The 24,670-nt window shown below is 47.6% G+C and overlaps 1 long non-coding RNA gene across 8 annotated transcripts; it reads right to left on the bottom strand.

The window, feature by feature from the left end:
- Positions 1-830: 830 nt before the first annotated feature.
- On the bottom strand, positions 831-24,101 carry LOC138923605 (uncharacterized). 8 transcript variants are annotated; one of them, XR_011437461.1, is made up of 8 exons: positions 23,934-24,072; positions 20,352-20,530; positions 10,384-10,470; positions 8,929-9,061; positions 7,913-8,303; positions 5,225-5,328; positions 2,517-2,642; positions 831-2,194 (listed from the first exon to the last, which is right to left on the bottom strand). It is a non-coding gene; the product is annotated as an uncharacterized lncRNA (long non-coding RNA). The 8 variants fall into 8 exon arrangements; XR_011437462.1 differs by having other exon boundaries at positions 831-2,152; XR_011437460.1 differs by lacking the exon at positions 5,225-5,328 and having other exon boundaries at positions 23,934-24,101.
- Between the last annotated feature and the right edge of the window lie 569 nt (positions 24,102-24,670).

Here is a 24,670-nt window from a genome sequence, read left to right as displayed (position 1 = left end):
AGAGGCTCCCCAGCCCCACCCATACTCAGCTTCCACCAAATGTGGGCCCAGGCACTCCAGGGGAGGGGGGTGGTTTGCATGAAGGGGCCCTCTCTGCTCTCCTGAGGGGAGAGATAAGAGGACTCTGCAGTTCCCTCACTCCTGAGGCTCCGAAGCAGAGCCTGGGTGTCTCCACTGTGGCCTGGACCCCTCTCCTCCTCGCCCTCCTCACTCACTGCTCAGGTGACTGGCTTTGGAAAGCAGGAGAAGTGATTATGGGGGACAATTTGGCTGCTCTTTAACCATAATTTTGTGCACATGCTGCGGGCAATAACCCCAGTCTCAACTCTCCGTGTCTCTACCTCCTCTGTTCCAGGGTCCTGGGCGCAGTCTGGGTGACACAGGAAGCCTCAGTGTCTGGGTCTGTGGGACAGAAAGTCACCCTCTCCTGCGCTGGAAATAGCAACAACGTTGAATATTTGATGTGGGCTGGTACCAAATTTCTCATGGTGCCCCCAAAACTGTGATGCTCAGAAGTTCTCGTCCCTCAGGGATCCCAGCTCGGTTCTCTGGCTCCAAGTCCGGCAACATGGCCTATCTGACCATCTCTGGGCTCCAGGCTGAGGATGAGGCTGATTATTACTGTTCAGCATGGGACGATAGCATCAGCAATAACACAGTGCTCCGGACCCATGGGGAACTGAGACCAAAACATGCCCCATTCCCTGAGATCACCTCCACACTGCCTCTTACAAACAGGGTTGACTGTGGCCCATCCTAGAGTGTCAACATCTGAGGGTCTGACTCTGAACACAGACCAACTTTAAAGAGTCAGTGGCAGAAGCTCCCTCTCACATTGTTTATAATTTTATTGAGATGTAGTCTGCATGTCATAAAGCTCCCCAGTGTAATGTCTACAGTAGTGCTCAGCATATTTACAGGGCTGTGTAACTGTCACTGTAATCTGCTTATAGATCATCTCCATCCTCCCTCAGAGAACGTCCCCACCCATTTGACATCACTCTTCCTGACTCTCTGCTCAACCTTAGGGAACCGCCCATCCACTGTCTGTCTTGATACATTCCCCTATTCTGGACATTTCATGTAGCTGGAACCAGGAAAATACGTGGCCCTTTGTGACCACCTTATTTCACTTATTTCATTTGTATAAGAGTTTTGATGTCCATCTATGCTGTGGCATGGCAAAGTAGTCCATTTTTAATTGCCAAATAATACTCCATTGTGTGAGCAAACCACCATTTGTTTATGCATTCACCTGTTGATGGGCATTTGAGTTGTTTGTCATCTTTCACTAGTATGCATGATGCTGCTAGCAACGTTCAGGTACAAGTCCTGTTTGCTTTGGTTTTGATGAATATGTGTCTTCATTTGCCGGAGAGGCACCCAGGAGCGGGATTGCTGAGACGTATGGTGCTTTACGTTACAGTGCTGAGGCGCTGTCAGATCTTTCCAATATGGCCACACTGGTTTACATTTCCACCAACACCATCTGCATGTTCTGATTCCCACACATCTTCCCCAACGATTGTTATTGTCTCTCATTGTTATCATAGCCCTTCTAGTCTGGGGGGAGTGATACCTCAGTGCATTTTGACGGGTATTCCCCTTATGCCCCATGGTGTTGAGCCTCTTTTCATGTGCTGTGTTGTTTTTCAAAAGTGATGAGCAACAGAGGCTCTGAGGCCCTTCCACAGATCACTGACACTAAGAAACTTTAGATTCAGCTGTTGCCAAAATCACACACTCAGCCTGTTCAGCTCAACTCAGCAGAAAATCTTTCTTCAGGAACAACATTCCTCTCAGAGGCAACCAGCAGCATGAGGCCACCTTCCCACGTGAGGACCATAAGATCAGGACATCCTGTGGAATCTGCCTGTGACAGGCACTGTAGCCTCAGGGCTCACACTCTTTTCCAGGACCGTCTATAGAGTCTCATTTCTGCGCATGTCTCACACTCAGTCACCTCTTCAGTAAAGCCCCAGGCCCAGCGTGTGTCTTCTGACACCTCAGCAGAGGCCGCTCTGCTGGGAACCAGGCTCGGGTGGAGCTTGAGTGCAGCCCCTTCTCCCTGCACACACAGCGCCGTCTTCATTAACCACAAGGACCGCAGAGACCGCAGGCAACCATCTGACACAGAATGCACACGGACACTCTGGGAAAAGATAAAAATTCCAACGGGGGGACCAAACACGACCTGAATAAATGTAAAAATAGACGTTGCTGAGAATGATTAATATCAAAAATATGAAATGTATGCTTATTTAATATATAAATATAATAATGTGTAGTATCAGTCAGAATATTCGGGAAACATGACATTTTTTCTAATATTTATGTGGGAAAAGTTAAGTCCAAGAATAGCCTAGAGCATTTTGTGAACAAATGAAAAGGAATTGGGATATAAATGATTAGATATCGAGATCTATTTGAACACACAGATAATTTAAAGAGTATGCAGTGGTTGCAGAAATGAAACAGAACAACCAACCACACAGAAATCAATGGAACTCAATTACCTGCCGAGGAGGAGGCCTGTGCGCACGCACAGCGGGCTCACGATGGGCTGTCCAAGTGCCACGCAGCAGTCACATCGTGAGCTCAGTTCTCAAACAGATCCACGCATCTTCAGGAAACACAGATGTCTTAATAAAAAAAGTGAGATTCAGAATAAGATCTCTGGAAACTACCATTTATGTAATTTTAAAACCACAAATAGTTGCAACCATGTTGGAATAACTGAAAAATGATTTAACTGCCCATTGCAAACAACTGGAAAAACCGATACATGTATAAAAGTTCTTTCAAACATTAGACAGCAGGCAGAACAAGATTATTATTTTTGTGAGGAAAAAAATGGCACAAGTTGTATCATCAGCCCATCTTTTTTGTGTGATGCACAGCCTGGCCCCTGGAGCAGAGAGGGGAGCTGAGGCAGCGCACAGCCTCTCACCGAGTGGAGCAGACGGAGACCTGAGCTCAGGGATCCAAGGCTCTTGGGAGCTGTGGGGATGAGTTCTGGAGAGGAGCGCCCTTCACAGAAAACATCTAGAAATCAGCATGGGGTTCCTCTCATCTTAGCTGAACCCTAAAATCCATGTGCATAGTGTGAAACTACACAAGGTCTGTCCACAGGGTGACCAGGAGCTGGTGGATGAGCAGTGTCCACGACTCACACAGGCTGCGAATTGTACACATTTCAAGCAGTCAGCTGTGGTCCTTGTTCATCACTTTGGGGCACTTAGTCGAGTTCACAGAAAAATACAGCAGAGGGGCTAAATGATTCTGAGACTATGCTGTTGTGGAGGAGCACTTACAGTCTACAGCAAGCCTCAGAAGGATCAAGCTGAGGCGTCAATATGCTCACAAGTGTTTCCAGCTGCTTTATTCATGATGGCCAACACTGGGAAGCAACCAATACGCCCTGCAACAGGTGAATGGATAAAGAAACACCGGTGCATCTATACAGTGGAACGTGATTCAAGGATAAAAATACATATCATTTGGCCCCCAAAAGGCATGGAGGAAACTGACATGCATGTTTCTATGTGAAAGAAGCCAATCAGAAGTGGCTGGATCTGCGAGGGGTCCGGGATGGAGAGGGCAGGAACCCTGATCGCCTGCTCCAGCTCAGATCACAAGTCTCCTGCATCCACCAGAGGGCGCTGGTGCTCCCCAGGTCCTCAGCTTTGAGCTCTTCTCTCCCCTGCGTCTTGGAAGTGTTCCTGTGTAATCCTTGCAGAGAAGCCCTTTCCTCTCCTACACTCTCCTTTTAGTAGATGCAGGCCAGGCTAACGTTGAAGGAGAGGCACCCACAGCCTCCAGAAATGGGAAGATTCGAGTGGAGACCTCCCACCCTGAGAATACAGGTAACATACAAGAAGGGTTGGTGGGCTCAGGCCTGGCGGTGGAACTCAGGAAGCAGAGTCTGGGTGCATCTCCACCATGGCCTGGGCTCTGCTCCTCTCACCCATATAGCTCACTGCACAGGTGGCTGCCTCCAGGGAATTCTGGGAGGACACCTGGACGTCTCCTGGCATGATGACCTCTTTCTCTTTCCTGGCAACGGAGTCTGTCCTGTCCTTACTGATCTCTGTGTTGCTCCCTCTTTGCAAGGTCTTGGGCTGAGGTTGTGCTGACTCAGACCAGCTCTGTGTTGGAGTCTCCGGGGCAGGAGGCCACCATCTCCTGCACCCACAGCAGTGGCTACATTGGGAGCAGATATGTGCACTGCTACCAGCAGTGCCCCCATCAGCGAAATCTACAAGAGTGACAAAGGACCCTCCAGGGTTCCTGATCAGTTTTCTGACTCCATAGCCAGCTCCCCTAGTGCCACCTGCCTGACCGTCTCTGAGCTGCAGCCTGAGGATGATGCCGACTATTCCGGTCAGTCTGATAACAGCAGCTATAAGCGCACAGTGCTCCAGACCCGTGGGGCAGTGAGATGGAAGTTCCCCAGGGCCTCCCCATGCTGGGTCTGCCCTCAATCTGTCCCCAGCAGAGATGGTTGTTCTTTCTTGTCTCCTGCTGGAATATCCATGTTGAGATTGCATGTTTATGAATCTATTTTTTTTTTCCAAAATTTCCCCCCATGTCTTGATGGATGATTTCCTACTTCCTTTGCAATCATTTCATGGAGGTGATTTGGTTCAAACAGGGTTTCTGAACCGCGGCACTACTGACAATGTGGCTGGGTCATTCCCTGTGCTGGGGCCGTTCTGCATATTGCAGGATGTTTAAAAACATTCTTTGGGGTCCGCACATCAGATAACAGCACCCTACTCTCCAAGTCATGACACACAAAAACACCTCCAGACATTCCCCAAAATGCCCTAGGGAGGGGGGCCAAATCACCCCAGTTTGGGATCCTCTGGGTTAGAAGAACATATTCTCAGCTCTTAGGAGGCCTTTGACGTTGAGACCTGTTCCCGACATTCAACTGGACAGAAGCCTGGATGTGTCACCTCTCTGTGCTTCCACTTTCCCATCTGTTATACAAAACAGGTGCACAGACTCAAATGAGGCCAGAGAACCTGTGAGCCAATCACACGGAATCTCCTCTCAACCAGAGTGTGGAGCACACATTTAGTCAGAATAGATGTGCAATTAATATTTTAAAGCTTTACACAATGCACATGAAAATGTAACAGATCCATCTTCATCTGTTCTCTTAGTGAGCATTTTTCAAGCATGGGATACAAAGATTAATAAAAACAGAGTCACATACCCTTGGAGTTTGCACTTAGTGTGGGTACGAGACAGCAGACAGAAGCAGCAGGTGGATGGTGGAGCGATTCTGAGCATAGAAGACAACCTCCAGGAGGAGAGGAACTGCCGGGAGCACGTTAGTTGTTTAAATGTCTGCTCACATTTCACTGAACTAAGAGCCTGTGAGACAATTGATTGTCACACAATACTAAATACACAGTTCAAAATCCACCATATGCTGAATGAAATTCAATATGCAACACCTTAGCCTCAAATCCGCCAGTGGAACCAGGTGGGAAAACTCATGAAAGAAGAATGACGGGTTTGAAATCTTAGTGTCCAAAAAAGACACGATTCTTGAAGTGTATGAATGGAGACCCATAGTAGACTGTCTGAGGATGGATGTGCTGGTCTGGACTTTCTTCTACTCAAATGTGTCATCCATGAACCTCACGGCTCCAAAACACAGGATGCCTTGCTCTTCCTTCACTTTCTCAGTCAGTACAACAAGCAAATAAGCTAACCATTCAGGAGATGACAACGCAAATACATTTATGTGAGAGTAGTCATGACGCATTGCTTTAATGGACAAGGGTTTTGGGACAGTAAAAATGCATGTGCATGATGAAGCATGGACCGATGATGCGGTACGGTGTTTGGAATTTGTTTTTATATTTAGGTATTAGGATGAGGCATAAAGAAGGGTGGGAGATTAAAGAAGTTGAGTCCTATTGATGACACTTGAGGTTGGGTGATGGGTGCAGGTCGTTCTTTGACTCATTCTCTGTAGTTTGTGTAACTTCAAAATTGTCCACAATATAGTTTTTAAATTCTCTACTCCTGTCTGATACTGTGGGTATGTCCTGCTAAGAGACACTCAGAGTTGCCAAAATGTGTGTTTTCACCATGATTTCAAGTTTAAGCCCATCTATTCCCAATAGACAGAAGACAAGTTGGCTTGGAAGCCATGAAAGGGACAGGAATGCCCACTTTTGAAACTATAGGCAAGTGAGGGAGGCTAGAGGTCTGAGAATAAGGAGAGGGGCTGGGAGGTGGCCCATGGAGGGGGCAGGGACCAGACCATGAAGTCACCTTAGGGGAGCTGAGGAGTTGAGTTTTATGCAAACAGAAGTGAGGAGTTACTGAAGGGTGTTAGGCAGGGGGTTGATCCACCTGAGCTGGGTGGGAAGGGTCCCTCTGAAGGCCTCGAGGAGAAAGTGTCTGAGGGGAGCAGAGGTCCTGGTCACAGGTCATTACTAAGAGGCCCTGTGAGTCTAGACATGTGGGGACCATGGGCACAGATCCAGCAGCGCTGGTTATGGGGTACAGTGCAGAAGTGATGGTTATAGGATTTAACTGTCCATCCACTACATCGGCAAAAACTTTAAAATCTCCCATTTAGCTTGCTACCAAACTAAGATGAGTAAGGAAATATAGGTAGGAAAGTTTTCTTTAAGATATAAACAAATTGTATGAGACCTAAGGCAGAATCCTGAAAAGAAATATATGACATAGATATGCAGAATAACACAAAGTTAAGAAAATACAACTCACTTCATAGAATAAAGAAGTACGTTCCATATTCACTGGTAAAGGTGAAGCCTAACAAGGCCATGCTTTTTTCCCAGTCGCTGAATCAAATCTAATCTCTATCAAGACTTTAAATGTGTTACATGACTTTCGGCATGATTGCTCAATTGTCCTCGCTGGAATAGATCACTGATTTTATCCCTGGAAAACTCCCGTCTACGTTATTTCCCTAAACAGTCCCTACACGCTCTTCAAACCAGCGTAACTGTCCCCTCATCTGTGACACCTGACCTGATGCACATCTGGGCCACCTGGCATTTTCTAGAATGAACGCTAAATAGTTATATATGTACATACAAGCATGTTCAAACAGGACTCCTTCTGGGACTGAGAAACTGCAGTAATCATGCTACATGTGTCAGAATACCCGTATCTAGGAATCTAACCATGGGTGTGTGAACAGAGACAGGGACCTGGTGAGCTGCAGAAACCAGCTGGGCTCTCAGGGCTTTTGGGCATGGTGAGCGGTGTGCCCTGAGACCAGAAGGGGGAGCTGTGGGAGTCCTTGTGGTTCCTACATAGCTGCTCAGTGAGGACCATTCACTCAAAGGAACCTGGACCTGGTAGCTGGGCCCTGTGCTCACTGATGGGGACTCAGCAGCTGTGCCCTCTCTGGCCTGGCAGAGTCCCCTGCGCAGGGACCTTCATGTTGCCTCAGCAGGTGCTTCCTCCCAGGGCTCTCCTAAGGGGTGAAGCCTGCCTCCATCCTCCTCAGTGTGTGGTGTTAGCTGAGCTCCAGCACCAGGGCTCAGGGAGGGGCTGGGCTTGCACTGGATGGAAACCCATTTGCATGGACAGCCCCTCCTGTGGCAGAGGGTAGAGAAGAAAAGGAGGCCTGGGGCATCCTAGCCCCACTGTGGGGACCAGGGGGCTGTGTGCACCATGGCCTGGACTCCTCTCCTCCTCGTGGTCCTCTCTCACTGAACAGGTACAGACAGGACTCCGAGTAGTAGACATCCCCAATTTTCACTCCGTTCCTTCTTAGAATGCTGAGAAACTTTACCCTGGTCCCTGCCCAGCACCCATATTTGTCTGTGTCTTCAGGTTCCCTCTCCCAGCCTGTGCTGACCCAGCTTCTCTCCCTCTCTGCATCTCCAGGAACAACAGCCAGACTCACCTGCACCCTGAGCAGGGGCGTCAGTGTGGCCAGCTATCCCAGTCTGTGCTGCTACTCAGACTCAAGCATGTGATTGGGATCAGCAGATCCCAGTTGCTTGTCTGGATCCAAAGATGCCTCGGCCAATGCAGGCTTTTTGCTTATCTCTGGGCTCCAGCCTGAGGACGAGGCTGACTCTTACCATCAGATCTGGCACAGTAGTGTCTCTCACAGTGACACACAGAGATGGGGAATTAGGGACAAAAACCTGGGCCTGCTCAGAGTCTTGTTCCATGACGGTTTTAAGTTTTAAAGTAACTCGCACATATACAAATGACATTCGGAAGTGCTTCTGCTTCATAGAGCGTCTACTCCCAATTTTTCATTCCATGTTTCTGAAGTGTCAGGAAAACTAAACACAAAAAGAAAAAGAAAACATTCATGATGACGCTGAAATGTTGCCTGGTTATTCATATGGAATAAAACCAGAGATTTTTTTTTTTCTCTTGAAATGAGGAAAATGAGACTTCCCTAGCTTTTACCGTCATCAGAGCCCAGGGACCCTGAAGACAGGTGGACAGACCAACACAGAATGGACTGTGCTCTGTGAGGGGTCAGAAGCCTTCCCATCCCCCAGGTTCCTGTGCCCAGGGACAGCGAGGCTCACTGTGTCCCAGAGATGACACACTGCAATGTGAGGTGCTGAGTGAGGAAAGAGCTTGGGGGGAATTTCAGGCACAGAGCTGGCCTGGAATCCTCACTTGGCACCGGAGCCTTCAGTTGTAAAGTCAGGGAGAGGGGCATTAGTCAAAGGGGCAGTTTGGGACTTGTGTCCAGGGAACCTCTTTATGGGTCATGAGAGGGTGGGGGATGCTCAAAGAATGCTGGAAAATGCCGAGCCTGCTCCAGAGGAGTTGGGTGAAGTAGGTCCATGGATAAGACCTTACAGCTGACACCACTCAGGACCCAAGGAGCCTTCCATGACTGGGTTTCCCTGAGCCCACAGCTATGACTTGTATCCACCTCTCCTCTCATACCTCACTGGAGCTTTCCAACAACCCAGGGCGTGGGGCGGGGCTGTGAACATCAGGCGCAGGGACTCCCCAGTGTGTGCTTGTGTGACTCCTCCTGTGAAGCTCCTGATGGGCCCAGATCCAAGGTCACCTTCTCCTGCACAGGGAGCAGCAGAGACATTGGGGGTCACCATGGCAATGGCACCAAGGACTCTCATGCAGAGCCCCTACTTGTGTGACCTAGGACAGCAGTGGGTACCTTCCAGGGTTTCCAGACTGATTCTCGAGATCCACATTTATTACTAGGACCTCTTTAGCCACCTCTGGGCTCCAGCCTGAGAACGAGGCTGATTATCACTGTTACAGAGCTAAATACAACCCCAATGCGACAAAAAGCTCCCGTTCCATGGGAAGTTGGAGATACTTAGCTCTCAATGCAAACAGAATTACTTTGTTTCCAGAAAGAAAATAGCCTCCACAGGGGCTGTTTGTGGATGAGAAGCGCTGAAGTACAGCGTTTATGACCTGGAAGAACCAGGTGATCTCACCCTAGTCCTGTGTATGTCTCCTGGTACCAGCCAGGGGTTAGTGGATAATTCTCTGAGCTCTGAAAACTTAAAGAAGCTGTACTTCTCACTTTCACCTGATTTCAGAACTTTGTGGGACTCCTGATTTCCAGGAGTTCTCCCCCTCATTGAGGAGAACCAAAGGAGACATGAGTGACATGGACAAATCAATGTCTCAACCCCAAACGTCACAGAGAAGACTTACTCAATCTACTGCCCTGGGCAGTGACATCATAAAAAACCCATCTGCAAAAGTCAGCAACCCCTTCCAGGACAGCTGGGTGGTGTCATAGGACATGGGCTCTGAGCCCAGCAGGGGACACTGTTGGACTGCTCCTGAGAGGACAGGGTTCTTCCCTGGGCCATCAAGGAAAATACTCTAATGCGTCTTTCATACTTTGGCAACAAGTGTCCACATTGAAGTTTTACTTCCTGCACCTGGGGCCCCCAGGAGCCACATTCAATCTTGGCTCTGACACACCCATTCATGTCTCATATTTCATTCTTTACATCTCGTGGAGACATTGTTCTGAGCTTATGTTCAAGAAGGTGTAGATGCACGATTACACAGCAGGAACAAATTTGCATGAAGAAACATGGCCTGTGAATCTCTCTGGGCACAGGACCAACACCACACTCCACACTCCAGCCCAGGAGCACAGGAGGTGACGTCCTGTGAGTGTCCCCACCATGGCCTGGACGGTGCTTCTTCTCCGGCTCCTTGCTTACAGCTCGGGTAAGGTGAAAGGACATTGCATCCTTGGGGGACACATAAAAGCTTGGTCTCAGGCTGACCCTTGTCTCTCATAACAACACTTGTCTCTCTCCCAGTGGTTTTAGGGGCGGATTCTCAGACTGTAGTGGTCCAGGAGCCATCACTCTCAGTGTCTCCAGGAGGGAAGGTGACACTCACCTGTGGCCTTAGCTCTGGGTCCGTCTTTTCCAGTAACTATCCTTTCAGGTACCAGCAAATCCTGGGCCAGGCTCCCCGCACAGTTATCTACAACACAAAGAACCGCCCTTCTGGGATCCCTGATCACTTCTCTGGGTCCATTTCTGGGAACAAAGTCACCCTCACCATCACGGGTGCCCAGCCTGAGGATGAGGCCGACTATTCCTGTGCTCTGTATATGGGTATTACACTGACACAGTGCTGTAAACCCATGGGGAAGTGCAACCAACACCTCCTCCTGTGCTCAGAATGGCTCAGCCCTTCGAGGCAGGAGAGCCAGTGAGAGGGTGGAGACAGTAACACCACCATCGGGGGAGGTCCATGGCCCCATCCTCCTATCCAAAGGTTCATCTCCATGTGCCTCCTCCAGCCTCTCCCAGGCTGTGTCCATCCCTCTAGGGTGACTCCTCCAAGACTTTCATTCCTTTCTCCCTCTCTGCCTGTGATGATGGGGGGAGGCTCAGCTCCAAAATACATCAACCGACAGTGAGACGCGGAGACGCCACCACGAGCTTTGAGACTCTTTTTATTCAAACAGCATTGACAGGCCTACTCTCATCCACTAATGATGATGGAGAACAAGTTAATATTTAACATTTCTTCATGAATATGCATAAGCTAGGTCCATAGCACATTGTTCTTCTGCTCCATATGCCAGATGCTTATCGTCATTACACAATGAAGATGAAGAAGGAAAAGAAGCATATGGGAAAGTTCAGGTTTAAGGATGTCAGCGAGATAGTTGATGCTCCCCTGATATCCATTTCTCACACTTTTCACCTCCTGTGATTTGGGGAATCACTCAATTAACTGTGACAGACATTTACCTTTTTATTAGTGTAATTTAAAACTTATCAAAACCTTGATATATAAACTATATGGTAGATTTTTATAATTTACTAATTTGGGGAAGTATTTGCTTTGCTTTCTGAGAAATTGAACAGTCAATTTATATCAGTATCTTGGCTCACAGTAGGGTGCATGGCCCATGGATGTTTGTGGTGACAGTGACCAGGTCTCAGGCCAGTGCCCCTGACATTATCTCCACCAGAGCTGAAGTCTGACTCAGGAGCAGAAGGGGGCGCTGTGGTTCTCCCCAGGGTCTGCACTGTGGGTGCCCCCGCTGTGTAATCCCCCAAACTTCCCAGGGCTGGGACATTGGTGCCTCCTGTGCTGATGGGGACCCTGCAGCTGTGTCCTGTCTGGGCTGGGCAGAGTCTCCTCACAGGGCTGAGAAAGGACCCAGCAGCTGCTTCCTCCCTGGTCCCTCCCTGGGGGCAAGTTCTGAGTCTCACTCATCTTACCCCAATTCCCAAAACTCACCCATCACTGGAGGGGAGTTGAAAAAGATCTTGTCTGAGATTTGGAAAAACAAACAAACAAAACTGGATTGAAAACCAGGCTCTTTCAGATAGAGGCTATGCATCATGCTCATGCTGCTGAATTGCTCTGTGTGCCACTGTCATTGCCTGGCAGGTGCCATCATGCCCCCCCCCCCAACCTGTAAGGAAGAGGACACGGGATGAGGAAGCCAGAGCAGCAAATGCAGATCTGGGCACAGAACAGCAACGAGAATGGTCAGTGCTGCCGCCAGCTCCAGGTCCCCTGAACCACCACTGAGCTCTCATGTCAGCCTGAGTCAGGGGTGGACTGAGGGGAAGCTGAGGGAGACACCAGGGCTCCCTGTTATCAGCTGCACACAGGGCCTTGGACACGGTGGAGACAGCACTGAAGGAGCCTCTTTGAAAGGAGAGGTGAGCGGAGTTTGGGCATGTGTGCAGATACTGATGAGGCCTCACACACCCGCTGTCTCCCAGAGGAATCCTGTCGGGGGCAAGAACAGATGGAGGTCAGCAGATCCCGCTGTCTGTGAGATACGGAAAGGCACTGTCTCCTCCACACACTGTGTCTTCAATGCCCCGGGTGCCCAGCCCTGATCTGTGTGAGGAGCGGAGGGGTCGTTAGAGCTGGAAGGGCTGGCAGCTTCATAAGGACCATGAATTTTACTTTTGAGGGAAGTGGAAATTCTGGAAGCACATCAATAAGGTTTCATTTGGGATTCCCAGTTTCTCAGTGGTTAGGAAGAAGTAGAAGCTTGAATCAGATTTCCACTATAATTTATTTATTGATTTTTCATAAATTCCTCTGAAAATGTCATCTAATCCTTACTGAGGGCCTGTTGTGGGCAAAAAGCAGCCCTAAATAACGGACAGACTGTCTAACCATCTAACTTCACTACCAGCTTTGTGGTCAGAATAATTACCTTTTCCTCCAACTTACTGAGCTGGAAAGCTAGGCTAGAGAGACGAAACAAGGTGCTCAGGGTTATCCCACCAGTAGTGACAAAACTAGGTCTTGACTAATCCGTAGTTGATGCCGAAGGCCATTTTAACCAGAACATAATTGCCTCTCACAAATATCTAATGAAAGTAAATCAATGTAATGTAAGTGACAGGACAAATTCAAAACGTTTTATTGCATTTTCTGAGTGCTTATACTGAATCTTTCTGGCTGGCCTCATAAATCATGAGTTATAGTCACCCAGCAATCACAGTCTGCAGGTGCTGTGGAAGGGTCTAGCCAGACACAGTCAAGATGCTGCTGACTGAGGAGGCAGGAGCCATCACATGTCCCTCCTGCGGCGGCCTTGGCCAGCCTTCCAACCATGATGAGGGAGAAAGGGTTTGAGAATGTCCTTCCCCTGCACTCCTCTCCCAGGAGCCGGCCAGAAAGCATCTGGGGGCAGCAGAGGCGAGACTGGGAGGAAGGGCAGTGGGGGCTGAAGGCCTCCTGGGTCAGCACAGAGCTGACCGCTGGTGGGGAGGGGCGAGTGGGGGCTTCCGGGGGCGACAGCAGGCGTCCAGGGAGGGCGGCGCCCAAGGCAGCAGCAGGTCCGCAGGACGCCCTCACCGAGGTTCAGCGGCACGTTTGTGGGCGCGCAGGAGATCCCAGGACAGGCGGAGCCAAGTGCAGGCGGTGGAACCCAGGGGTGGAACGAAGGCGAAGCCCAGGATGGGACAGACGGCGGAGCCCAAGGGTGGAACGAAGGCGAAGCCCAGGATGGGACAGACGGCGGAGCCCAGGACAGGACAGACGGCGGAGCCCAGGACAGGCGGAGCCAAGGGCAGGCGGTGGAACCCAGGGGTGGAACGAAGGCGAAGCCCAGGATGGGACAGACGGCGGAGCCCAGGACAGGCGGAGCCAAGGGCAGGCGGTGGAACCCAGGGGTGGAACGAAGGCGAAGCCCAGGATGGGACAGACGGCGGAGCCCAGGACAGGCGGAGCCAAGGGCAGGCGGCGGAGCCCAGGATGGGACAGGCGGCGGAGCCCGGCAGGCCTCCCCGGCCCCGCCCCGCGGTCACGTGCCCCGCAGGCCCCGTCCCTGAGCGCCGCAGTCTAGACCCCGCGCCTCGCTCCCCTGATTCTCAGACGCCTGAGGACTCGCTGTGGTCGTGTCCGGAGGCTCTCAGCTGAGACGGCGCCAGGTGAGTGCCCAGGGGTCGGCGTGCGGGGCCCAGGGGTGGGGGGCAGGCAGCGCGGGACGCGGGGTGCGGTGTGGCATCCCACGGGGCGGACGCCTCCCGCTCGGACCTCCATTCCCCACCCGCCATGTCTCCAGCAGGTCCCCGCTGCCCTCAGCCTTGCTGACACCCAGCCTTCAGGTCAAGCGCCTTCAGCGGGCTGGGAGCAGGATTCTGCCCAGAGCAGTGTCGCAGGGGTCTGGGGTGAGGGGTGGTCCTGGGCCAGCTCTAAATACGGGGAGCTGGGATCCTAGAGGATGCTGTGCACCTGAATTAATCAAGGAGCCTCTAAAGTTCTCCCGGACCAAATAGAACCCTGGGGCCCCTCTAGGGCCGCAGGTGGGGGTCGGCGGCCTCAGGATGAGTGACCGCCCTTCGTGCAGCGCTGCAGTGTCCTTTGTGGGTGGAGGCTGCCATGGTGGGCTCTTGGAAAATCTCAGGACCCTCAGCGCCTCCAGTCCCCCATCCCCACCCTGCCAACCAGAAGAGGGTGCCCCCTGCCCTTGCTTCTCTCTACACTGCTCCTGGTTAAATTCCTGGGGAAGGAAAGAAAAACAAAAAACTAATTCTCCAGGGAGAAATCCTGAGTCAGATTTGTGCTTAGACTTCTCACTGAGAACTTTGCTCATATTTTTCCTGGTGGACGTTGATGGAGGCAGAGCAGGCACCTCGCCTTTGGGCAGGGGGATTCAGGGAGCGCGGTGAGCAGGGCGTGGGGGTGCTCCACCTTTGCTGAGGTCCCTCTGCACAGCTTGTTGGCTTCCTCTCAGACCAGCAAGTTGGGGAGGCTCAGACCCCTGGAGGGGAGACAGATTGTGCCTCTCCTGATGCCCTGGACCCCTGCCTATTGCTGGGGTCTCTGGAGTCCTGACCTTGACTGCTGGTCTGTGTCCCCACACGCCCACCCCAGGCTGCCTCCTTCTGTGAAGGTGCTGGGTCAGGCCAGGCCCTCAGGTGCCTGCATGGCCCCATAGGCCGCTGCTGCCCCCCTGCGGCTGTGGAGAGGAGGCTGCCCGTCCTGGCCTGGCTGCCGGACTACTCCATGCAGTGGATGAAGAGGGACTTCATCCCTGGGCTCTCAGTCAGACTCATGGTCATTCCCCAGGCGCTGGCCTGTACTGAGGTGGCCTGACTCCTGCCCCAGGTGAGATGTCTGCCCCTGCTGCTGGCCACCTCCCCTCCCCAGGACCCAACCTCCCATGCCTCAGCACCCCACACAAGCAGAGTAGAAATGCACAGTTTCCACTCCAGACAAGCAGAACCCAGGGTTCCAGCCCCTTGGGAACCAAGAAGCCTTGGATTACAGTCTAGAGCATGTGACTGCCTTTGGGTGGATGCAGACCCCTGTAACTGCTCTTCTCACACCTGTCACACTCAGTTATCAAGGCAGTTCTCGATTGTGTGATGGGGCCAGGGGGTGACTCACTGTACCCTTAAGAACGCTTCCTCAGGGTCCGGCCCGATGGCAGAGTGGTTAAGCGTGCACTTCTGCTTCTCGGCGGCCCCGGGGTTCCGGTTCGGATGCCGGGGGCGGACATGGCACCACTTGGCAAAAGCCGTGCTGTGCTAGGCGTCCCACGTATAAAGTAAAGGAAGATGGGCACGGATGTTAGCTCAGGGTCATTCTTCCTCGGCAAAAAGAGGAGGATTGGCAGTAGTTAGCTCAGTGCTAATCTTCCTCAAAAAAAAAAAAAAAAAAACACCTTGAGGGACAATGATAGGCACCGCAGAAACAAAGGAAAAAGGCTAGAATCTTGGAAATTAAACAAAAGTTATAAATACAAACCAAAGGGAAGTTCCAGAACTAAAATTGCAATACATGAATAAAGACCTCCCTAGATGGGCTCAGGAACAGGTGACACTTAGATTGAATTTCAGGTATTGGGGAGGATGTTTAGTACAACTGGAGAAAAAAGTACCGACAAGGATTAGCAAAGACAGACAAGCAATGAATATGGTGTTATGTGCCAAATAAAGTGGAATAATGAAAATATTTTTAAAATATTTACGTACTGAAAGAAACAGGACCTTTTGTTCTGAATAATTCCCATCTTTGTTAATATTCTCTCGAGGATGTCACCAGGGGGCGCTGTCGGTCTGTTCCAGGTGAGCAAGGCCTGCAGCAAATTCAGGTTTAATGGACCCTACACCCAAGCTCAGAGGCCTGAGTTAGAGTTACAGCAGGTGCTTCCTCCCAAGGGACAAACTCAGAGCTCACAACACCCCAGCATTTCCTTCATCCTACACCACACTCAGTGGAGCCTTTTTATTATTATTATGGGAAATTTCAAATATACACTAAATAGGAGAAATTGAGTAATGAATCTACATACCCATCACCCATCTTCAACTCAATCAATGTTTTGCCAAATTTATTTCACATACTTCCCAACCCTGCACACATTGCTAGTTATTTCCTGAGGTATCTTTTAATGATATAAATCTCACTTACTTTAGCTGAGTTTTCATAGATTAACAAATCACATATCACCATAATCCAATATTAGAACATTTCCATCAGCCCAACTAGTTTGACAGCACCAGTTTGCAGTCAATTCATGTCCCACATCCAGCTCCAGGCAACCACTAACTCATTTCTGTTCCTGTAAATTTGACTTTTAAGGATATTTAATATAAACTGAATCATCATTGTGTAGTTTTTTGTGTCTGGCATTTTGCAAACCATGTTTTTGAGATTCACCCATGTTGCAGCATTTATCAATATTTAGCTCCTCTCCTTTGAGGAGTAGTTTTTCACTGTATGAATGGACCGCATCTTGTTATTTTTCTCATCAGTTGATGGGCATTTGGATTTTTTTTCCAGTTGTGGCTCAACTGAAAAGTAAACACCCCAGCGAGAATCTCCCAAATGCAGGAACTTGGGAAACTGTGCAAGATGCCTTGCTAAGTGAACAGAGCCATGGGAACAACTCTATCATAAAATACTGAGGGGGGTTATTTCTTAACAATGTATAGAGAAATTCCTGAAGGTACATTGAGAATTTATGGAATAGTGCCCAAGTAAATGTTTACAGAAGATATAGATATCTGTAGGGTAGAGGAGAGTTAAATGTTCATTTTACATCCTTCTAGACGATACAACTTTTTTTAATTAAAATATTATTTAAAAAATGTCCCCTGGCACCCCACTGGCCTGGCATGCCCTGCCTCCCACAGGACCCCATGGTGGCAAGGAGAGCAACTAGAAACACTGGTGTATTAGGTGTGGACTGCATATGCCACAAAACTAAGTATGCAAAATTATTACTTTCTTCAAGTTGAATGAGCACCATTTAATTTTTATTTCAATCTTTTATCCATGCTTGAAATAGATTTTTAAAGATCTGGTCAGATTAATCTACAAATGCTCGATTCCACAGGCATTTCAAGTTTAAATGCCACATTCTGCAGTTGCCACCTCTCCCCTGCCCTCCATCCTAAGTTCCACAACTACAATGAGGGAAGTTGGTGCAGGCAGGGGGTCCTCCCACTGCTGGATGGGCCCCGCCATGGCGTGCCCACTGTTCACAGGCCCATGTAGCACTTGGCAGAATTAGCCTCACAGGAACCCCTCACAAGGTCAGGTCACAGCAGGGGTTGGCCCCTCTCAGTTGCTGAGGTCACTCTGAGGCCTCTGTGAGGCTGACACAAGCTTCCTCTCCTGGCCCCTCTTTCTGAATGTCCCCTCACTGGCGCTGTCATCTGGGAGGGCTGGGGAGTTTTTAAACATCTGCACAGCTGAATAGAAACTCTGTAGGTTCAGTGCAAGATCAAAACGTTGGATCCCTTGTACAAGAAACCAGGGGGGTGTTCAGTTAAAAAGAATATAAAGCATATTCTTTTAAATTAATTATTACATATTAAATGTAATAAAAGTGATAATGATGCATGAATAAAAACATGAAGTTATACTTTACCAAGCAATAACCTTCCAAAGTCATACTTTATGTTATACAATAAATGATATTATTCTCACGATTCCTTCCAGAGGAATTGATAAAATTCACACGATGAAATGCCTAGAAGGACATTAACACAAGGACATATGCAGTAGTAAATTTGCAGTGATTTGTACAGCTGAGACTAACTGAGCGTTAGATGAAGAAGGAATGATCTTGGTGGTGGTCACTAAGGTGACTGCCTTATAATCATTTATTAAGTTCTCTCATATTTTGGTGCTTCTATATATATTTATTTTACCTCATATAAAATACTTTTAAGCATTTGCAATATATAAATATCAATTTATGTAAAAACCCCCAACAGGACTCTCTCTTTGACCTGGTCAATGCCAGGATTCCACTCAATGGGAATTGTCCTCTTGGTGACTTTAGAAAACTGATGGGAAATCATCATTAGTCAAAGATCCCAAAGCAGGTGTGGAACACACCAGTGAAAAAAGCATGGGCTTCTCCAGGATGATTTACCATTTATTGGTTTTCAATTGCAAATTTCTTAATCCCAGGAAGAAAATTTGTGCTGAGGACAAGTCCCTACCACACTGTTTGTCAGCTGATGCTCTTATTTGTGAATGTCCTCTTGAATCAGGCATCAGTTGATAAAAGAGTCACAGTTGACAACTCACCCCCAACAACGAAACTGTGTGTATCTTCTATCATGTACATTGTCAGATATTCATACAAGAGTTCAATTGAAAGAGAAATAAACTAACAAACCACCATATCTCTTTCAGACAAAGATGGGCAGCCTTATCTTGGCATTACATGGGGTCTCCACTCTCTCATGAGAAAGCTCCTCCAAAAGGCCCTCATGGGGAGTGAGGAGGACACAGATTAACTGTCAGTCATTGGTGGTGTTGCTCAGGAATTACTCAGGGACCCCTGCTTGATATGGATACAGAACTAGAGTGTATGGATGTGGTTGATTAACAAGCATAGAATAAGCTGCTGCTAGGTCATCCTCTTTGGCAGAAGAAGCATAGAAGAGAAGAGGAAAAGGAGAAGAATGAGACACAGAATCCTCAGCTTTGGAGCTAAAGACAGCTTAAACCAACATGCAGTGTTCCACTTACAAATGGAATTAAATACACGCTATGATTAAACGAATTCCCATCACTCTTCTTTCCCATGTTTAAATCCAGCTAACTGCCACTGGCTTCTTGACTTCCTTCAAACCATCTCAGCCTCCATGGAGCCATGTATGCTGCATTTCCCCTCGGTTGTATGAGATTTTCCAATTGATGAAAAGCAACCTTACACTGGGAGACTGATCTAATTCCAGGAAAATTTTTCTTTTCTTTATTCACTAAATATTTGCCATAAAGATAATCAATTTTAGAAATTTGGAAAATACGGATGTCCTACCATTTCAACTAAACATTATTACGCACGTGATATTTTCACTTCCAGTCTTGCTTCTCTAACTATATGTGTGTGTACATTGGTCAGCAGCCGGCCAGGTTCACACTAGCCAGCCAGGAGTGGGCAAGTTCATTACAGAGAGGAGGGCTGGGGTGAGCAGTGATGCTCTCTGACCGAGCTATACAAGAGAGTTACAATGAGTGACGGGCACCAGGGTAATAACCAAGTAGTACTGTTATTCTTATGTGACAATCTTCCCAGGGGTGATAGCTCACAGAATTTGAACACTTCTTAGCCATATTTTTATAATCTTATCAAATACCATTGAAATATCACCTATATTCTTATCTATTCTGGCCTAGATGCTGAGGAATGACCCCACACCATCAAAAGTTGGTGAGGTTGTTCTACACGGTGTCTGGATCTCTCAGAATCTGTGGCTGACCAGAAGCATGTGGGCTTTCTCCATGCTTTTTCTGCTAATTACTATGCCAACATTTGTGGTAATGTGCACCAATATATGATCTGTGTGATGTGACCACAGAGGCTACCTTATAATGAAGGACAGTGATTGAGACCTCTGTATGCCCAGGTGATTCAGGAACATGGATGGATGCTGGGACACCCTTGCACTGGAACTAATGATCCAATTGTGGAGTGATGAAGGCTATAAAGTAGTTCAGAGCCTCAACACTGGGGCCACAGCCCTGCATACACACTTAGACTCTTTCACACAGGAGCTCAAGAGCTTGGGTCACTCATCACTGCACCTCATTTTCTGAGGAGTGGGAACAGCAAACATACCCACAGATATGGCTGTGGTGAGTGATGAGCAAGTCAATGTATGTAAAGCATAGAGTGGCTATGGGGTTTTCTTTGAGGATGGTGGCACTTACAATTGTGCTGTGTAACTAGGACGTATCTCTGGAGAACTGACATTCTCTGTTATATGCACTCCCGACACATTCACAACAACATCCCACAGACTCACACACAGGCACCCCTAAGGCCCCCTGCACACAAATCCACACCCCTGAAGGGAACACAGCTTTTCCAGGGACTGCAGAATGTTGCCAGAGTTCTTTACCTGGGAAAACAGTTCTTACATCACACTCCCCATCCTCATTCCCAGCAGGAAGCTGGAATCATGGAGGCTCTCCAGACTAAGGCCAGCAAGAAAGCCCCACCTTTCTGTTCATTTGGATTTTTTCCTCAGCATGTAAGTGTTCCAGAATGCAGACCATTTTCACGTGTCATTGAAGTCACCTACAATCACAGAAAAGAAAACACTGAGGGTCAGATCATACTGTGTAGGTTTTATCAGATCTTGTGTCTTCTTAGTGAGTATAGAATACCAGAGAGAAAGCAGTAGTCAAGCCATGGGCACCAGAAGCATACAGGACATATGGAAAAATACTACCTTTTCCTATGGGCTGTAATTCTCAAGTCCATTTTGGTCTACAATTACAAAATTCTTAATCCAAAGAGAAATTGCTACTAAGGATAAGTCCCCCTTCCACACAGTTTATAACTTGATTCTGCCATTTCTTTTCCTTCCTCCCCAAAGCCCCAGTTCATAGTTGTATATCATAGTTGCAAGTCATTCCAGTTCTTCTATGTGAACCGCCCTCAAAGCACGGCAACTGGCAGACAGGTGGTGTGGTTCCGTGACCAGGAAGTGAACCCAGGCTGCTGAAGAGGTGGGCAGGGAACGTTAACCACGAGGCAATAAGGGATGGTTCAGTGATGCAGCCATTTTTAAATGCCCCCTTGAATCCTGCATCTGTGTGTAAGAGTTTGTGTTAGTCAGTTCAGACTGCTGTAACAAAACACCATGGACGGGGTGGCTTAAATAACAGACATTTATTCTTCATAGTTCTGGAGAGGAGGATGGGAAAGAACAAGGTGCCTGTGCACTCGGTGTGTGGTGAGGGCCTCTTCATGGCCTGTACACCACCCCCTTGTATCTGTTTTCTCACATGGTAAGGAGAAGGGAAGGTCTATTCTCTTGCTCTTCTTATGAGGATACTAACTCACCATGAGGGCTCCACCTTCATAACCTCATCCAAGGTTCCCTCCAAAAGACTCACCTCTTAATACATTTACATGCGAGTTTAGGGCTTTGGCATATGGATTTTTGGGGGAATGTAAATATTCAGTTTATAACCTTCTACCCTTCTATTCTCCCAAGATATGTATTCTAGCATAATTAATGTATATTGTCATATTTTCAAATTTGAAACTAAGTTTTAAAAATTCAAGAAGACAATATTTCTATGAGACACAACCTTATTTTGGCACTTCATGGAGCCTGTTTGTCTGCCCCGCCAGTAGGAAGCTCCTCCAACTTGTTGTCTTGGGGTGCTAGGGGGACTCAGAGTAACAGTCCTTCAGCGGTGGTGTTGCTCATGAAATACTCTTGGAGCTTTGCTTTATTTAGAGAAGTGGCTGGAGTGTACGGATGTGGTTCTTTAAAAAGCATAGACTGAACTGAGATTGGCCAGTCTTGCTTAGTGGAAGAAGGAGAGAGAAATGAAAACAGCAGAAAATAAATGAGAAAAAAAGTATTTAGCTTTGTAGAAAAAAAGCAGCCTAACGCAATGTGAAATAGTCACAAATGATCCTAAACTACATGCAATGATTCAGTTACACATTTCCATTACTCCTCTCACCTATTGTGAAATCCTGCTGAGCTGGTGCTATCTTCTTGTTACCTCCCAAAACAATTTCACTCTCCAAAGGTACATATATTTACCACTGCAATTATCCTCTTTTCTATATGATTTTTCATTTGATTATATGCAATATTTTCTTAGGTGACTGGATTCAATTCTAGGTAAAACATTCCATTGCAACTATTGGCTAATACTTTGTCCTAATCAATTATGGAAGATAGGTGAAGCACAGGGTGTTGTTAGGATAGTTAAATCAGCCTCCATGACAGTGTAATGGTGACATAAGACAGGATGTATTTGAATGTAGAATGTAGAAATGTACAGCAAAAGAATAAACCCTAATGTAAACTAAGGAATTGAGTTAACAGCAATGTGTAAATATTGGTTCATTAACTGTTCCATGCTCCACATTAACGCAAGATTTTAATGACAGTAGGAACTGGCAGGTGGGCGGAAGGATATGAAAACTTTATTATCTGCTAGATTTTTGTTGTTGTTATTAATATAGAACTGTTTTAAATAGTAAAGTCTACTAATTAAAGAATAATATGGCAGCAGTATTTCCATGAGAGATCTATTTTGGCTAATGCTAAGTGAGCAGCTGATATATAAATATTAGTTTGACACATGGTTTATTGTTAAATGTGAGCCAAATTTGGACAATAAATGCATCTTTACTCCTGTAGTTGAAACACTACTGATTGACTTGGTAAGTTAAACTTTTCCTATGTAAATGAAGAAAGACATGGCTTAGCATTTTTATAGTATTGTCTTGAAAAAGGGACATGGAAAAATTATGATGATTATCCTTAAATTAACTTACACATTGAATTTCCACAGCACCTTCAATGGAGTCCTGTGTGTGGTGCACCCTGGCATGTGACAAGATGCCCACTGTTCTTACCCACTGCTGGAATTGGGCTGTATCTTTCCTTAAACAAAGCACAATTTTCTCTTTGTATCCATAAGGTTAGATCCTGGGATATGCAATCACACTAGAGAGAGCTTTTGACATACTGCTGGCAGAAGACCACAGGAAAGTCAATAATAAGTTATTCTCAGTTCAAACTTTTGATACCATTATTCACAGGCTGCCCAACAGAACTACTTGCATTAAAGTTGTGCTTCCAGAAAAGCACGCAGTTTAGTGTTCACTTAAAACACTTGGATTGTGTGGGAAAATACTTTGATTTAGATGAGACAACACAAGCAGCAGAGCACAGTGACAGAGAGCATGGGTGCAGGTGCCTGATGACCTGGGTTGAAATCCCACTTAGATGTCACATGACCCTGGGAAAGTTACATAACTGCTCTGTGTCTCAGTTCTCTGCGCTGTCATATGAAAACTTGAAGGGCCCATTTATTACTATTATATTATAGGACTATCATTATTACAAACAAGTAAAGCTTTAAGACCAAGTACTGATTCATCACAAATGCTCAATAAGACTTCAGTTATTAAATGTCTGAAGAATAAGCTACATGTTGCTGGTGGTTGACTACAGAGAGGGGATGGCTACAGAACAGGGGAGGATGGAAGCTTATTCTCCAACCTTTACATGGGAAGGATGCCCACAGTTCATGGAGAATGTCTGTTTTCATCTCCTGTGATCCCCATTGTAACCCTATGCGGGGTGCAGAACAGGGGACATAGCACACCTCTTGCAGTTGAAGGCAATTAAATTTAGAGAGGTTAAGTGACCTGTCCGGAGTCACAACACTGATGAATGAGCGATCTGAGGCAGGAATGTAGTTGGTTCCCTGGGTACAGAAATCGGAAAACCTGAGACCAGTAGATCACACCCCAGATGCCTGAATCAAGATCCTCCATCATTCTCTTCCTGAAAACAACTTAATGACAGGTTTCTTTGGGGAAAAAGTTGATGCCCTGGATGATGTATCCAAACCAAAAGAAAAGTTGGTGGGGGCTAAATCCATGATCTGGCCTCTTGCCTCCACATTTCAATCCCTTATCCAAATATGAAGCAATTTACCTGGATTAAAGCCCCTCAGAAGGAAAAGGGATGTTCAAACTTGTGTTCAACCTTCCCCAGCATGCTTACACTGTCACCTGCCTCCTGATGAGCCTTCCTGATGGTTAGGGGACCACCCTGAGTGACCAGTATCTGTTTGGCTCTCTGCCTCAGAAGCCCAGACATTCCACCGCAACTGTCACATGACGGTTCTGACAAGAACTAGCTTTCAGTCAACTGACCAACCCTGGATGAGCAGTTAACGTAAACTAACTGGGAAAGTGGCTGTCTGAGCTGCTGCTTTGGTGGATTAATGAATTAAGTGTGTGACCCCAATATCCCGCTGACTATTAACCTGAGCTGCCCCTGTGCAGCCTGTGTAAAGGCCTGACTGAGAATCAGCTGTGGCTGCCCCAGCAGTGAGGGTGCACCTTCCTTGCTTGCTCCTTCCTCAACAAATCTCTACAATGAACTCTCTACAATCTCCTCACCCTCCTCTAGACCCTGCAGTGGCAGAGGAAAGTCCCATCTCCTCTTGGGAACTCCTCCATAGCCACAGCCTATGATCCTCACTCCAGGACTGTCACAGAGGATCACCCAGACACTCCATCCCTCTGTCACTACAAGAATACTCCAGGGATTGTAGAAACATAGTGGAATTTTGTTACTTGGAAAATCAACTTATTTGACTAAAACTGCGAGCATCATTCCCAACAGGTGGCTGGGGCCAGGGCGGCACTCCAGACAAAAGCCAGCAT

The sequence above is a fragment of the Equus caballus genome, chromosome 3, assembly GCF_041296265.1.
Source record: "Equus caballus isolate H_3958 breed thoroughbred chromosome 3, TB-T2T, whole genome shotgun sequence".
NCBI classification, from domain to species: domain Eukaryota; kingdom Metazoa; phylum Chordata; class Mammalia; order Perissodactyla; family Equidae; genus Equus; species Equus caballus.
Note: the sequence above shows the minus strand (reverse complement) of the source record. Positions and strands in the feature narration are given on the sequence as shown.